Source organism: Oncorhynchus mykiss, chromosome 15 (assembly GCF_057628025.1).
Source record: "Oncorhynchus mykiss isolate SJ-2025 chromosome 15, ASM5762802v1, whole genome shotgun sequence".
In the NCBI taxonomy this organism is placed as follows: Eukaryota; Metazoa; Chordata; class Actinopteri; order Salmoniformes; family Salmonidae; genus Oncorhynchus; species Oncorhynchus mykiss.
The window spans coordinates 75,309,703-75,324,869 of record NC_143036.1 but is presented as its reverse complement, the minus strand read 5'-3'; the positions used below and the strand labels follow the sequence as shown (position 1 = coordinate 75,324,869).

General features: G+C 43.3%; 1 protein-coding gene and 1 long non-coding RNA gene across 5 annotated transcripts in view; one reads left to right on the top strand and one right to left on the bottom strand.

Annotated features, from left to right (window-relative positions):
- LOC110510792 (protein Wnt-5b) overlaps positions 1-15,167 on the bottom strand; it is a 233,382-nt gene that overhangs the window by 172,803 nt on the left and 45,412 nt on the right. The window lies entirely within an intron of this gene.
- LOC149978191 (uncharacterized) lies at positions 3,931-7,074 on the top strand. Its single transcript, XR_016486908.1, has 3 exons — positions 3,931-4,113; positions 6,398-6,480; positions 6,899-7,074. It is a non-coding gene; the product is annotated as an uncharacterized LOC149978191 (long non-coding RNA).

Sequence of the window (15,167 nt, the reverse complement as noted above, 5' to 3'; positions counted from 1 at the left end):
ATGCTAGGTTAAGTTACTGCTAGGTTAATGCTAGGTTAATGCTAGGTTAGATTAATACTAGGGCTTGGTTAATGCTAGGTTAGATTAATACTAGGGCTAGGTTAATGCTAGGTTAGATTAATACTAGGGCTATGTTAATGCTAGGTTAATGCTAGGTTAGATTAATACTAGGGCTAGGTTAATGCTAGGTTAATGCTAGGTTAGGTTACTGCTAGGTTAATGCTAGGCTAGGTTACTGCTAGGGCTAGGTTAATGCTAGGTTATATTAACACTAGGGCTAGGTTAATGCTAGGTTAGGTTAATGCTAGGTTAGGTTCCTGCTAGGTTAATTCTAGGTTAGGTTACTGCTAGGTTAATGCTAGGTTAGATTAATACTAGGGCTGGGTTAATGCTAGGTTAATGCTAGGTTAGGTTACTGCTAGGTTAATGCTAGGTTAGATTAATACTATGGCTAGGTTAATGCTAGGTTAGGTTACTGCTAGGTTAATGCTAGGTTAATGCTAGGTTAGATTAATACTAGGGCTAGGTTAATGCTAGGTTAGATTAATACTAGGGCTAGGTTAATGCTAGGTTAGGTTACTGCTAGGTTAATGTTAGGTTATATTAATACTAGGGTTAGGTTACTGCTAGGTTAATGCTAGGTTAGATTAATACTAGGGCTGGGTTAATGCTAGGTTAATGCTAGGTTAGGTTACTGCTAGGTTAATGCTAGGTTAGATTAATACTAGGGCTAGGTTAATGCTAGGTTAATGCTAGGTTAGATTAATACTAGGGCTAGGTTAATGCTAGGTTAATGCTAGGTTAGGTTACTGCTAGGTTAATGCTAGGTTAATGCTAGGTTAATGCTAGATTAGATTAATACTGGGGCTAGGTTAATGCTAGGTTAGATTAATACTGGGGCTATGTTAATGCTAGGTTAGATTAATACTGGGGCTAGGTTAATGCTAGGTTAGATTAATACTAGGGCTAGGTTAATTCTAGGTTAGATTAATACTGGGGCTAGGTTAATGCAAGGTTAGATTAATACTAGGGTTAGGTTAATGCTAGGTTAATGCTAGGTTAGGTTACTGCTAGGTTAGATTAATACTAGGGCTAGGTTAATGCTAGGTTAATGCTAGGTTAGATTAATACTAGGGCTAGGTTAATGCTAGGTTAATGCTAGGTTAGATTAAAACTAGGGCTAGGTTAATGCTAGGTTATCTCCAGGTTAGGGAGAGGGTGAAGTGTTAGGGAGTCAGGGGGCTGACCCGACACACACTCTCACCCCAAACAAGCTGAGAGTGGGTAAGGAGCTGACCCCACACACAGCTCACACACACACACACTCTCATCTTACACACCCCCTCTGTCCCTCACCCCTCACCCCTCAGCACCCCACACACCCTCTACAGAGCAGAGTCATCCCTCTCACCACGTGGTCAGAAACCCACTCATGAGAGGGAAGAAGAGGAGAGAAGGAGAGGAATAGAGAGAACAAGGGAGAGGGATAAGAGAGAAGGAGAGGAATAGAGAGAACAAGGGAGAGGGTTAAGAGAGAGAGAGGAGGGAGAGATACAGAGAGAAAGAGAGAGAGAGAGCGAGAGAGAGAGAAAGAGAGATATACAGAGAGAAAGAGAGAGAGCAAAAGAGAGAGAGAAAGAGAGAGAGAGAAAGAGAGAAAGAGAGAGGGAAATAGAGATATACAGAGAGAAAGAGAGAGAGAGAAGAGAGAAAGAGAGAGAAAGAGATATATAGAGAGAAAGAGAGAGAGAGAAAGAGAGAGAGAGAGGGAAATAGAGATATAAAGAGAGAGAAAGAGAGATATACAGAGAGAAAGAGAGAGAGAAAGAGAGAGAGGGAAAGAGAGAGAGGGAAATAGAGAGGGAAATAGAGATATAAAGAGAGAAAGAGAGAGAGAAAGAGAGAGAGAGGGAAATATAGATATAAAGAGAGAGAAAGAGAGATATACAGAGAGAAAGAGAGAGAGCAAAAGAGAGAGAGAAAGAGAGAGAGAGAAAGAGAGATATACAGAGAGAAAGAGAGAGAGCAAAAGAGAGAGAGAAAGAGAGAGAGAGAAAGAGAGAAAGAGAGAGGGAAATAGAGATATACAGAGAGAAAGAGAGAGAGAGAAGAGAGAAAGAGAGCGAGAGAAAGAAAGAGAAAGAGGGAAATAGAGATATACAGAGAGAAAGAGAGAAAGAGAGAGAGCAAAAGAGAGAGAAAGAGATATATAGAGAGAAAGAGAGAGAGAGAAAGAGAGAGAGAGAGGGAAATAGAGATATAAAGAGAGAGAAAGAGAGATATACAGAGAGAAAGAGAGAGAGAAAGAGAGAGAGGGAAAGAGAGAGAGGGAAAGAGAGAGGGACATAGAGATATAAAGAGAGAAAGAGAGAGAGAAAGAGAGAGAGAGGGAAATATAGATATAAAGAGAGAGAAAGAGAGATATACAGAGAGAAAGAGAGAGAGAAAGAGAGAGAGGGAAAGAGAGAGGGAAAGAGAGAGGGAAATAGAGATATAAAGAGAGAAAGAGAGAGAGAAAGAGAGAGAGAGGGAAATAGAGATATACAGAGAGAAAGAGAGAGAGGGAAATATAGATATAAAGAGAGAGAGAGGGAAATAGAGATATACAGAGAGAAAGAGAGAGAGAAAGAGAGGGAAATAGAGATATACAGAGAGAAAGAGAGAGAGAGGGAAATAGAGATATACAGAGAGAGAAAAGTAATGATGGAAGGTGACAGAAGTCCTCCACCTGTTCTACTCTCTCACCCCTCCTCACCTCCCTCACCCCTCCTCATCATGACTGTCCTGGCCTTGTCACAACAGCTGAAACAATGTCCCCAAACAGACTTCACTTCTCCCCCTCCCTGTCTCCCCTGAATCTCATATGACCAATCCAGCCACCGACCCTAGCCATAGAAAAGAGGCCAGTGGAGTCAGGAGATTTCATGGGGCTGGAGGCTGAACTGAAGAACTGTCTGGAGGAATGGGGGGGGATGGGGAGGAGGATGGGGCTGGAGGCTGAACTGTAGAACTGGCTGGAGGAATGGGGGGGGGGGGGGGGGGGGGATTGGGGAGGTATGCAACGACCCATGCAGTCCCCTGAGTCTTCAAATACTGCCATTAACATCCAGCCATATGTTGTTACACACAGACACACAGACCCCGTCTGGAGTTACAGGCACTTCCTCTCTGCAGCTCAGTCAACTGAAAATACTATCCATCCCCTCCTAACCACGCACTGCAAACACCTAGAAGCACAGACTGTCTGGAATCACAGCCACTTCCTCTCTGCAGCTCAGTCAACTGAAAACACCATCCATCCCCTCCTAACCACGCACTGCAAACACCTAGAAGCACAGACTGTCTGGAATCACAGGCACTTCCTCTCTGCAGCTCAGTCAACTGAAAACACCATCCATCCCCTCCTAACCACGCACTGCAAACACCTAGAAGCACAGACTGTCTGGAATCACAGCCACTTCCTCTCTGCAGCTCAGTCAACTGAAAACACCATCCATCCCCTCCTAACCACGCACTGCAAACACCTAGAAGCACAGACTGTCTGGAATCACAGCCACTTCCTCTCTGCAGCTCAGTCAACTGAAAACACCATCCATCCCCTCCTAACCACGCACTGCAAACACCTAGAAGCACAGACTGTCTGGAATCACAGGCACTTCCTCTCTGCAGCTCAGGCAACTGAAAACACCATCCATCCCCTCCTAATCACGCACTGCAAACACTTAGAAGCACAGACTGTCTGAATTATGCTGAACCTTTCCCACTATGTATACCAGGTTAACTGAGGGACAGACAGTGTGGTGAAGAAGGAGCAACAGCACCTCTTTAATCTCAGGAGGCTGAAGAAATTCAGCTCGGCCCCTAACTTCTACAGATGCACCATTGAGAGCATCGTGTCGTGCTGTATCACCGCCTGGTATGGCAATCGCACCGTCCACAAACGCAGGAGACATGTGAGATGGTGCGGTCAGCCTAACGCATCACCGGGGGGCACACTGCCTGCCCTCCAGGACAACTACAGCCCCCGGTGTCACAGGAAGGCCAAGGATATCATTAAGGACCTCAGCCACCCGATCCAAGACCTGTTCACCCAAATATCATCTAGATGGCGAGGTCAGTACAGGTGCATCAAAGCTGGAACCAATATTCAGAAAAACAGCTTCTATCTCCAGGCCATCAGACTGTTAAATAGTTCAGGGCAGGTAACTAGCTTCCCCCCAGTACCCTGCCCTGAACCTTAGTCACTGTTACTAGCCTCCCCCCAGTACCCTGCCCTGAACCTTAGTCACTGTTACTAGCCTCCACCCAGTACCCTGCCCTGAACCTTAGTCACTGTTACTAGCCTCCCCCAGTACCCTGCCCTGAACCTTAGTCACTGTTACTAGCCTCCCCCCAGTACCCTGCCCTGAACCTTAGTCACTGTTACTAGCCTCCCCCAGTACCCTGCCCTGAACCTTAGTCACTGTTACTAGCCTCCCCCCAGTACCCTGCCCTGAACCTTAGTCACTGTTACTAGCCTCCCCCCAGTACCCTGCCCTGAACCTTAGAGCATGCTGCCCTGTGGACATAGAGTCCTTGAACACTGGTGACTTGAATAATGTTTCCATACTGTTTAACCCACGTTAGACTGTATTCTAGCGATGGCTCACCATACTGTTTAACCCACGTTAGACTGTATTCTAGCGATGGCTCACCCTACTGTTTAACCCACGTTAGACTGTATTCTAGCGATGGCTCACCCTACTGTTTAACCCACGTTAGACTGTATTCTAGCGATGGCTCACCCTACTGTTTAACCCACGTTAGACTGTATTCTAGCGATGGCTCACCATACTGTTTAACCCACGTTAGACTGTATTCTAGCGATGGCTCACCATACTGTTTAACCCACGTTAGACTGTATTCTAGCGATGGCTCACCCTACTGTTTAACCCACGTTAGACTGTATTCTAGCGATGGCTCACCCTACTGTTTAACCCACGTTAGACTGTATTCTAGCGATGGCTCACCATACTGTTTAACCCACGTTAGACTGTATTCTAGCGATGGCTCACCATACTGTTTAACCCACATTAGACTGTATTCTAGCGATGGCTCACCATACTGTTTAACCCACGTTAGACTGTATTCTAGCGATGGCTCACCATACTGTTTAACCCACGTTAGACTGTATTCTAGCGATGGCTCACCCTACTGTTTAACCCACGTTAGACTGTATTCTAGCGATGGCTCACCATACTGTTTAACCCACGTTAGACTGTATTCTAGCGATGGCTCACCATACTGTTTAACCCACGTTAGACTGTATTCTAGCGATGGCTCACCATACTGTTTAACCCACGTTAGACTGTATTCTAGCGATGGCTCACCATACTGTTTAACCCACGTTAGACTGTATTCTAGCGATGGCTCACCCTACTGTTTAACCCACGTTAGACTGTATTCTAGCGATGGCTCACCATACTGTTTAACCCACGTTAGACTGTATTCTAGCGATGGCTCACCATACTGTTTAACCCACGTTAGACTGTATTCTAGCGATGGCTCACCATACTGTTTAACCCACGTTAGACTGTATTCTAGCGATGGCTCACCATACTGTTTAACCCACGTTAGACTGTATTCTAGCGATGGCTCACCATACTGTTTAACCCACGTTAGACTGTATTCTAGCGATGGCTCACCATACTGTTTAACCCACGTTAGACTGTATTCTAGCGATGGCTCACCATACTGTTTAACCCACGTTAGACTGTATTCTAGCGATGGCTCACCATACTGTTTAACCCACGTTAGACTGTATTCTAGCGATGGCTCACCACACTGTTTAACCCACGTTAGACTGTATTCTAGCGATGGCTCACCCTACTGTTTAACCCACGTTAGACTGTATTCTAGCGATGGCTCACCATACTGTTTAACCCACGTTAGACTGTATTCTAGCGATGGCTCACCATACTGTTTAACCCACGTTAGACTGTATTCTAGCGATGGCTCACCCTACTGTTTAACCCACGTTAGACTGTATTCTAGCGATGGCTCACCCTACTGTTTAACCCACGTTAGACTGTATTCTAGCGATGGCTCACCATACTGTTTAACCCACGTTAGACTGTATTCTAGCGATGGCTCACCATACTGTTTAACCCACGTTAGACTGTATTCTAGCGATGGCTCACCCTACTGTTTAACCCACGTTAGACTGTATTCTAGCGATGGCTCACCCTACTGTTTAACCCACGTTAGACTGTATTCTAGCGATGGCTCACCCCAGACAACATGTTTAGTATCTGGATTATGTGTGTGTTGTTTTCATTGCTAGGTATTACTGCTGGAGCTACAAACACAAACATTTAGCTGCACCTACGATAACATCTGCTGACCTGTGTCTGTACAGAACCGGGTGCGATGTGGGGACAGATCCCAGCTGTAGATATGTGATTGGGAACAGCAGGAGTAGTGGAGCACCTGTGTTCAGCAGTGAGTCATAGCGCACGCACGCACACACACACACACACACACACACACACACACACACACACACACACACACACACACACACACACACACACACACACACACACATACACACACACACACACACACACACGCACACATACACACGCGCACACGCGCACACACACACACACACACACACGCACACACACACACACACACACACACACACACACACACACACACACACGCCGAGGACATTGGGTATTGAGAAGTTTAGTTCTAATTGTTTTCACAGAGTGAGCTCTCGGCTGGAAAAACAGAGTGAGTCTGACAGACGCTCTTGGTTTAACTTAAGATGTTTTACCTTTTAGCCACCCCCCCCCCCCCCTCTCTCTCTCTCTCTCTCTCTCTCTCTCTCTCTCCTCTCAACATTTTCTAGGCTGCTAGTCCTGAAGCACATTCTGACCACACAGTGGATTGACTGTTGCAACCGTAACACACACACACAAACCCACACCCGCACAAAAACACACAACAAAAACACTTTTACAGATGCACAATTGAGAGCATCCTGTCGGGCTGTATCACCGCCTGGTACAGCAACTGCTCCGCCCACAACCGTAAGGCTCTCCAGAGGGTCGTGAGGTCTGCACAACGCATCACCGGGGGCAAACTACCTGCCCTCCAGGACACCTACACCACCCGATGTCACAGGAAGGCCATAAAGATCATGAAGGACAACAACCACCCGAGCCACTGCCTGTTCACCCCGCTATCATCCAGAAGGCGAGGTCAGTACAGGTGCATCAAAGCTGGGACCGAGAGACTGTAAAACAGCTTCTATCTCAAGGCCATCAGACTGTTAAACAGCCACCACTAACATTGAGCGGCCGCTGCCAACACACTGACTCAGATCTCTAGCCACTTTAATAATGGAAAAATCTATATAATAAATGTATCACTAGCCACTTTAAACAATGTCACTTTATATAATGTTTACATACCCTACATTACTCATCTCATATGTATATACTGTACTCTATACCAACTACTGCATCTTGCCATCTTTATGTAATAAATGTATCACTAGTCACTTTAAACAATTCCACTTTATATAATGTTTACATACCCTACATTAGTCATCTCATATGTATATACTGTACTCTATACCATCTACTGCATCTTGTCTATGCCGTTCGGCCATCGCTCATCCATATATTTATATGTACATATTCTGATTCATTCCTTTACACTTGTGTGTATAAGATAGTTGTTGTGAAATTGTTAGATTACTTGTTAGATATTACTGCAGGGTCGGAAACTAGAAGCACCAGCATTTCACTACACTCGCATTAACATCTGCTAAACATGTGTATGTGACCAATAAAATTTGATTTGATTTGATTTGACACAAACACACTCAATCACACACAAACCCACACGCACACACCAAAACAAACACACACACACAAACACACTCACTCACACACAAACCCACACAAACACACTCACTCACACACAAACCCACACGCACACACCCACACAAACACACTCACTCACACACACCCACACAAACACACTCACTCACACACACATCCACACGCACACACTTTCAAACACTGTAACAAACATATATTTTGAGTGTTTCCACATTCTATAAAGTCAACTCCCTCTTTCTCTCTGTCTCTGAGTGTTTGTTCATTCACTGTAGCTGTGGTGCGTTGTGCTCTGCTGCCTCTCTCCTCCTGCTCCACTGTCTCTCCCTGCATCCCTGGAGACGTCTCCCCAGCGCTGACCTCTCTCGCCTGGGGAAGCTGGCTCCTTGCTCACTCCCTCCCCTGGCCCTCCCTTCTCCTCCCCTATTGGCTCGCTCACACCTCCAGAGTTTGGCAGCGGCCCAGGGCCCTGCCCAGCCCTGATAGCCCAGCTCCCACTTCCTCTCTCTGGGCACACCAGCCCTCGAGGTAGGTGGGCGGTGGAGGGAGGCTGGAGGCTTGTGGAGGGAGACTGTGCCCCCCCCCCACACACACAGGCGATGTTATATATATTGGGTTGACCCCCCCCCCCCTCACACACACACAGGCAGTGTTACATATACTGGGTTGACCCCCCCATCACACACACACACAGGAGATGTGATATATACTGGGTTGACCCCGCCCCCCCCCCCCCCCCCTCTCACACAGGAGATGTGATATATACTGGGTTGACCCCCCCCCTCGCACACACAGGAGATGTGATATATACTGGGTTGACCCCCCCCCCCACACACACACACAGGAGATGTGATATATACTGGGTTGACCCCCCCCCCCTCACACACACAGGAGATGTGATATATACTGGGTTGACCCCCCCCACCCTCACACACACAGGAGATATGATATATTCTGGGTTGACCCCCCCCCTCATACACACAGGAGATGTGATATATTCTGGGTTGACCCCCCCCCCCTCACACACACAGGAGATGTGATATATACTGGGTTGACCCCCCCTCACAGGAGATGTGATATATACTGGGTTGACCCCCCCCCCCCCCTCACACACACAGGAGATGTGATATATACTGGGTTGACCCCCCCCCCCTCACAGGAGATGTGATATATACTGGGTTGACCCCCCCCCCCCCCCCCCCTCACAGGAGATGTGATATATACTGGGTTGACCCCCCCCCCCCCTCTCACAGGAGATGTGATATATACTGGGTTGACCCCCCCCCCCTCACACACACAGGAGATGTGATATATACTGGGTTGACCCCCCCTCACACACACAGGAGATGTGATATATACTGGGTTGACCCCCCCCCCCCCCTCACACACACAGGATATGTGATATATACTGGGGTTGACCACCCCCCTCACAGGAGATGTGATATATACTGGGTTGACCCCCCCCCCCCCCTCACACACACAGGATATGTGATATATACTGGGTTGACCCCCCCCCCCCCCCCTCACACACACAGGAGATGTGATATACACTGGGTTGACCCCCCCTCACACACACAGAAGATGTGATATATACTGGGTTGACCCCCCCCCCCCCCCCCTCACACACACAGGATATGTGATATATACTGGGTTGACCACCCCCCTCACAGGAGATGTGATATATACTGGGTTGACCCCCCCCCCCCCCCCTCACAGGAGATGTGATATATACTGGGTTGACCCCCCCCCTCACAGACACAGGAGATGTGATATATACTGGGTTGACCCCCCCCCTCACAGGAGATGTGATATATACTGGGTTGACCCCCCCTCTCACAGGAGATGTGATATATACTGGGTTGACCCCCCCCCCCCCCTCACACACACAGGAGATGTGATATATACTGGGTTGACCCCCCCTCACACACACAGGAGATGTGATATATACTGGGTTGACCCCCCCCCCCCCCCTCACACACACAGGAGATGTGATATACACTGGGTTGACCCCCCCTCACACACACAGGAGATGTGATATATACTGGGTTGACCCCCCCCCCCCCTCACACACACAGGATATGTGATATATACTGGGTTGACCACCCCCCTCACAGGAGATGTGATATATACTGGGTTGACCCCCCCCCCCTCACACACACAGGATATGTGATATATACTGGGTTGACCCCCCCCCCCCCCCCTCACACACACAGGAGATGTGATATATACTGGGTTGACCCCCCCCTCACAGGAGATGTGATATATACTGGGTTGACCCCCCCCCCTCACACACACAGGAGATGTGATATACACTGGGTTGACCCGTCACTAGAGACACCTCAACTCTTCACTCTGCTTCCCACAGATATGACTTCACCAATCACTGCAGTACCTTTCCTGTGTGCTGACACCACAAACACACACACACACACACACACACACACACACACACAGACACACACACACACAGACACACACACACACACAGCCAAGACAACCAGGCTTTTCATTGATCAAATGTGAGATAATTTACTGCAGTGGCTGGCAGAAGTGGGAGGCAGAGAGAAAGAGAGAGTGTGTTACTCAGTGTGTGTGTGTGTAATGTGTGTGTGTGTAATATGTGTGTGTGTGTGTGTGTGTGTGTATGTGTGTGTGTGTGTGTGTGTGTGTGTGTGTGTGTGTGTGTTTGTCGGTGTTTCTGTGTGTGTTTGTCGGTGTTTCTGTGTATGTGTGTGTGTCGGTGTTTCTGTGTGTGTGTGTGTGTGTGTGTGTGTGTGTGTGTGTGTGTGTGTGTCGGTGTTTCTGTGTGTGTGTGTGTGTGTGTGTGTGTGTGTGTGTGTGTGTGTGTGTGTGTGTGTGTGTCGGTGTTTCTGTGTGTGTGTGTGTGTGTGTGTGTGTGTGTGTGTGTGTTTCTGCGTTCTCGCTCTGTGTTAGTAGGGGGGATATCTTCGCCAGCTGAATCCAGATTGATGACTACACGGCCCAGCGGCGGCAGCGTCTGGTAAACGTTGGCCTGCAGAGAACACCATCCCCCGCTGGTCACTAATGGTACAGCCCTGGAGCTGCTTCTGGACTGGAACCAAGGACCGGACCATCCAACCGTGGCAGGAATAGAGGGGGGGTGAGTGGCTAGCTGGCATATCATGGGCAGAGGTAGGTTGAGGTGGGTAGAGGTGGGTTAATGGGGCAGTAATGATAGCTGGTCTCGGTAGTCAGGTGGGTTCAGGTGGGGAGAGGCAGTAATGATAGCTGGTCTAGGTAGAGAGGTGGGCAGAGGCAGTAATGATAGCTGGTCCAGGTAGACAGGTGGGTAGTGATAGTGATAGCTGGTCCAGGTAGACAGGTGAGTAGTGATAGTGATTGTGATAGCTGGTCTAGGTAGACAGGTGGGTAGTGATAGCTGGTCTAGGTAGACAGGTGAGTAGTGATAGTGATTGTGATAGCTGGTCTAAGTAGACAGGTGGGTAGTGACAGTGATAGCTGGTCCAGGTAGACAGGTGGGTAGTGATAGTGATAGCTGGTCCAGGTAGACAGGTGGGTAGTGATAGTGATAGCTGGTCCAGGTAGACAGGTGGGTAGTGATAGTGATAGCTGGTCCAGGTAGACAGGTGAGTAGTGATAGTGATAGCTGGTCCAGGTAGACAGGTGGGTAGTGATAGTGATAGCTGGTCTAGGTAGACAGGTGAGTAGTGATAGTGATAGTGATAGCTGGTCCAGGTAGACAGGTGAGTAGTGATAGTGATAGCTGGTCCAGGTAGACAGGTGTGTAGTGATAGTGATAGCTGGTCGAGGTAGACAGGTGAGTAGTGATAGTGATAGCTGGCCTAGGTAGACAGGTGAGTAGTGATAGTGATAGCTGGTCTAGGTAGACAGGTGGGTAGTGATAGTGATAGACAGGTAAAGTAAATTGAAGACAGCAGGTGTTACATGGTTAGGTAGGTAGACTGTATGAGGCAGGTAAACAGGAGGAGATGGGCTGTGAAAGAGAAAGAGAGGAGAAGAGAGGGGGAGGGAGGAGAGAGGTTGGAGTTTAAGAGGCAAGTCTGTCAACACTGAGACTACATCCTGATCTTGTCTGTCAACACTGAGACTTCAGCCTGATCTTGTCTGTCAACACTGAGACTACAGCCTGATCTTGTCTGCCAACACTGAGACTACAGCCTGATCTTGTTGGTCAACACTGAGACTACAGCCTGATCTTGTCTGCCAACACTGAGACTACAGCCTGATCTTGTCTGCCAACACTGAGACTACAGCCTGATGCAGTTGTGCTGCTCTACATAACATTGAACACTGACTGCCCAGGAACACTACTGAAGGAAGGCAGAAAAGGACTAGAATAAAATACTGTGGTAAAATACTGTAATGACATAGTGTAGTATAATAGTGTAATACAATAGTGTAGTATAATAGTGTAGTACAATAGTGTAGAATAATAGTGTAATAAAATAGTGTAGTATAATAGTGTAGTATAATAGTGTAGTATAATAGTGTAGTATAATAGTGTAATACAACAGTGTAGTATAATAGTGTAGTATAATAGTGTAGTATAATAGTGTAGTATAACAGTGTAGTATAATAGTGTAGTATAATAGTGTAGTATACTGGTGTAGTATAATAGTGTAATATAATAGTGTATTATAATAGTGTAATATAATAGTGTATTATAATAGGTGTAGTATAAGTAATAATAGTGTATTATAATAGTGTAATATAATAGTGTATTATAATAGTGTAGTATAATAGTGTAATACAATAGTGTAATATAATAGTGTAGTATAATAGTGTAATATAATAGTGTATTATAATAGTGTAATATAATAGTGTAGTATAATAGTGTATTATAATAGTGTAGTATAATAGTGTAATATAATAGTTTAGTATAATAGTGTATTATAAGTGTAATATAATAGTGTAGTATAATAGTGTAGTATAATAGTGTATTATAATAGTGTAGTATAATAGTGTAGTATAGTGTAATATAATAGTGTAGTATAATAGTGTAGTATAATAGTGTAGTATATAGTGTAATACAATAAGTGTAATATAATAGTGTAATATAATAGTGTAATATAATAGTGTAGTATAATAGTGTAGTATAATGGTGTAATACAATAAGTGTAATATAATAGTGTAGTATAATAGTGTATTATAATAGTGTATTATAATAGTGTAATATAATAGTGTAGTATAATAGTGTAGTATAATAGTGTATTATAATAGTGTAATATAATAGTGTATTATAATAGTGTAATATAATAGTGTAGTATAATAGTGTAGTATAATAGTGTATTATAATAGTGTAGTATAGTGTAGTATAATAGTGTAATATAATAGTGTATTATAATAGTGTAATATAGTGTATTATAATAGTGTAGTATAATAGTGTAATATTATAGTTTATTATAATAGTGTAGTATAATAGTGTATTATAATAGTGTAATATTATAGTGTAGTATAATAGTGTATTATAATAGTGTAGTATAATAGTGTATTATAATAGTGTAGTATAATAGTGTATTATAATAGTGTAGTATAATAGTGTATTATAATAGTGTAATATAATAGTGTAGTATAATAGTGTAGTATAATAGTGTTTTATAATAGTGTATTATAATAGTGTAGTATAGTAGTGTATTATAATAGTGTATTATAATAGTGTAGTATAATAGTGTATTATAATAGTGTAGTATAATAGTGTAGTATAATAGTGTAGTATAATAGTGTAATATAATAGTGTAGTATAATAGTGTAGTATAATAGTGTAGTATAATAGTGTATATAATAGTGATATAATAGTGTAGTATAATAGTGTATTATAATAGTGTAATATATTAGTGTAGTATAATAGTGTAATATAATAGTGTATTATAATAGTGTATTATAATAGTGTAGTATAATAGTGTATTATAATAGTGTAGTATAATAGTGTATTATAATAGTGTAGTATAATAGTGTAGTATAATAGTGTAGTATAACAGTGTAGTATAATAGTGTAGTATAATAGTGTATTATAATAGTGTAGTATAATAGTGTATTATAATAGTGTAATATAATAGTGTATTATAATAGTGTAATATAATAGTGTATTATAATAGTGTAGTATAATAGTGTAGTATAATAGTGTATTATAATAGTGTAGTATAATAGTGTATTATAATAGTGTAGTATAATAGTGTATTATAATAGTGTACTATAATAGTGTAATATAATAGTGTATTATAATAGTGTAATATAATAGTGTATTATAATAGTGTAGTATAATAGTGTCGTATAATAGTGTATTATAATAGTGTATTATAATAGTGTATATAATAGTGTATTATAATAGTGTAATATAATAGTGTATTATAATAGTGTAATATAATAGTGTATTATAATAGTGTAATATAATAGTGTATTATAATAGTGTAGTATAATAGTGTAATATAATAGTGTAGTATAACAGTGTAGTATAATAGTGTAGTATAATAGTGTATTATAATAGTGTATTATAATAGTGTAATATAATAGTGTATTATAATAGTGTAATATAAGTGTATTATAATAGTGTAGTATAATAGTGTATTATAATAGTGTATTATAATAGTGTAATATAATAGTGTATTATAATAGTGTAATATAATAGTGTATTATAATAGTGTAGTATAATAGTGTAGTATAATAGTGTATTATAATAGTGTATTATAATAGTGTAGTATAATAGTGTATTATAATAGTGTATTATAATAGTGTAGTATAATAGTGTATTATAATAGTGTAGTATAATAGTGTATTATAATAGTGTAGTATAATAGTGTATTATAATAGTGTAAATAGTATAAAAAGTGTAGCATGAAAATACAGTCTTTAAAAAGGCATGTTACATCTAACATCTCTGTCAGCATCTGTCAGTCAGATAAACTAAATAAAACGAAGAGGAATACATGTAAACCCACCAATCTCTCTCTCTCTCTCTTTCTCTCTCTCTTCTGCCCTGTCCTGTCCTTACAGGCCTCAGTCTCAGGGCTAGTTAGCAGTACAGAGAGGAGGTGAAGAAAGAGAGCGAGAGAGTGAGAGAGGAGCCTGGTAGAGGCTTTAGTTTGGATCCAGCCTGGTGGTGTCTGCAGCCTGCAGCCCGCTAGCTGTCACTATAATTGCTGCGAGCGTGGCCAGGCTCCCTGGGGGGAGGCAGTGTGAAATCCTGATATGATATGTACCATTAACTAAACGCCCAAATCCCCATGCAGCAGCAGGATAGCTCCCTGCTACAGACAGACACAGGGAGGAGAG